The sequence below is a fragment of the Octopus bimaculoides genome, chromosome 10 (genome assembly GCF_001194135.2).
Source record: "Octopus bimaculoides isolate UCB-OBI-ISO-001 chromosome 10, ASM119413v2, whole genome shotgun sequence".
Lineage (NCBI taxonomy): Eukaryota > Metazoa > Mollusca > Cephalopoda > Octopoda > Octopodidae > Octopus > Octopus bimaculoides.
In genome coordinates, this window is record NC_068990.1 from 82,338,519 (window position 1) to 82,341,470 (window position 2,952).

The 2,952-nt window shown below is 33.8% G+C and overlaps 1 protein-coding gene across 1 annotated transcript in view; it reads left to right on the forward strand.

Moving 5' to 3' along the window:
• Positions 1-2,952, forward strand: part of LOC106871598 (uncharacterized) — a 205,007-nt gene that overhangs the window by 161,589 nt on the left and 40,466 nt on the right. The gene's annotated exons all lie outside the window — the stretch shown is intronic.

Genomic DNA, 2,952 nt, shown 5'->3' on the forward strand with positions numbered 1-2,952 from the left:
ATATGTATGTATACATATATATATATATGTACATGTATATATATGTATGTATACACATATATATATATATACATGATGTGCATACATACGAATATTTTTACATAAATATATAAAACATACACATCCTTCTACAAACTGGCCACAATTTGTATGCATATGTGTGCATTTGTGTGTATATTTATATATATATATGTATATGTATACACACACAGCCTCCCTCCCTGCCTGCTTATCTATCTATCTATCTATCTATCTATCTATCTATCTATCTATCTATCTATCTATCTATCACACATGCACGGTAACACGCACAAGTACGCACACACACACACAAGTACACATAAACACACACATAAACACATACACACACACACACAAACACATACATACATACAGTCAGATATACAGGTTTATAAATACATATGTCTATATGACAGGAGTGAGAGGTAGAGGAAGTGAGAGTGAATGACAACGAAACATAAATCGTATAAAAAAAGAATGAAGAAGAAAAAAGAAAGCATTGAGAAGTGGACTATGAAGAAATGGCGGAAAACTATTGATTTGTTTCGAAGGAACAAGAAGAAAAAAAAAGGAAGAGATTTATAATGAATGAGAAAGAAAGACTGTAATAAAGAATGAAGGTAAGAGAGGAAACGTAAGCAAAACAGAGAGAGAGAGAGAGAGAGAGAGAGAGAAAGAGAGAGAGAGAGAATGAGGGGGAAAGAAAAAAGAGGAAAAGGGGAAAATGTGTAAGCGGAGAAGAGGTCATGAGATATTTATATGGTGATTAGTTTGATTGTCAGTAGAGTTCATTGTGAGTGTTCATATTAGCATATTACCACATTACTAAAGTGTCTGCCAGTGTATGGCAATCTGATTCTTTATACAAGTTCTCAGCCCCGCCAAAAGTTTGTAGCAGCGTAAAGAAAGAAACGAGGACAAAGATATAGACACGAAGTAAGTGGTAAACCAAGCCCATTTGTTAAAACTCGCAAACGAAACAATATTAATCTTAATATATTCCATTCTATTTGGTGTGGAGACCTGCCGAAGCCATTTCACTTTATTTTTCACTATCATCACATCCACTTCCTGGAGAATAGTGACGCTTCTACATGATCACTCGACATGCTGGAAATCATAGCCAGATTTCCCCTACCGTCATCATAACTTTTTTTAAAATTAGAAGGAAGGCCATATAGTTTATTGGATAATTATTTCTAACATTGTCAGAAGGACCCTGATTTGACTTGTATTGTATTCTGTTGACTTCCAGAAGAATGAAATGTGAAGTTTATGTCGGTGAGGTTTGAACTCTGGGCATAAAATACCAGAACGAAACCAGTAGAGTAATATGCCCGAGGGTCAAGCGATTCTGCTAATCCACTGCCTCTAGCAACAACTGTTTCTAATATATATATACATAGCAGTAAGGTGGCGATCGGGTAGAATCATTAGCATGCCGGACGAAATACTTACCAGCATTTCGTCCGTCTTGACGTTGTGTGTTCAAATTCCGCCGGGGTCGACTTTGACTTTCATCCTTTCGGGATGAATAAAATCAGTATTAATTGAAAACTGATTTTGATGTAATCGACTTAGCCCCTTCCGCGAAATTACTGGCCTTGTGCCAAAATTTGAAGCCAATACAGACACAACAGGAGAAATTTTGTAGGAGGAATAAGTCGATCAAATCAACTCCAGTACTTAGATGGTACTTTATTTTATCGACCCCAGACAGATGAAAGACAAAATTAACTTCAGCTCGTTGAATAATGTAGTCGTATATAAGTTATTTGAAAATAAGATAGATACTGAAAAAGCTCAAATACTAGTGAATAAGTTATATGTTACCTTCCAGAAGTTAGGATGTAATGTGAAGTAGTAAAGTAAATTTCCTTTGCAGATATTTAGATTACTTCCTACCACTTGTTGTTACTGAAGTGTAAGCAAAACGTTTCCACCAAACAATAAATAAAGAAGATAACTAGGCGGGTAGAATACGGAATAGCAAACTATTGTTAGTGCCTAATATGAGAAACAAATAGTAGTGATTATGTTCAACGATATAAGAAGAGAAAGATGCAGTCTCATACAGTACATCTGCAGAACCAACCTTGTATTTCATGCTTATTCTACATTCCGATATTGAATTAACATGAAATCTATTGAATTTGTTGGTTGGAAGATGTATTTTTCTCCATAATATAGGGCTGTTTAGTATTACGTGTGCTATTTCAGTGATATTTGATATATTTTACTGGGATTATTTTGCGTGGCAAAGTAGCATATGAACAACTAAATTCGTATCATAAAATATATCAATTTTTAATTTTTATTTTTTTGAATTTATCTAATTCTCATAAATATAAACGTAAAGTAGTATCTTATGGTTAGTGGAAAGGGATAGATTTTCTAAAACATCTAAAATGACCATGTTTGCTATCATATCATATTACTGCATCTTCTCTTGTACCAATAAAGTATATTTCGTATGGACTATATTGCCAAACTTTGAATATGCTTTCCTGAAACAAATACACGTGATAAAGAAATGCAAGGTTCCAATAAATATAATGAACACCTTATATGAAGGAAAAAAAAATGGTTTTAAATGTAGCCTTATGCAATCTACAAATGTTTCACAATTTAATGAATGCCGCTATGAGACCGTATGATATGCTATAAATAACAGCCAAATTTCCTTCGCTCCCACTGGAACTTACAGCCTTAAAGAAATAGTAAGAACACTTTAGATAACGTAGCCTACGATAAACTGTGCCTGGAAAATAAAGATAAACAGGATCGATCTGTGTTTCTAATTATATCTGAGACATCATTGGTCAGCTCATCCACAACAACGACAACAGCAACAATAACAACTATATTTGCTTGTTGCTCATATATTTGTCTTCGTCTTTTGTATTTCTATAAATTTCAACTATATATATA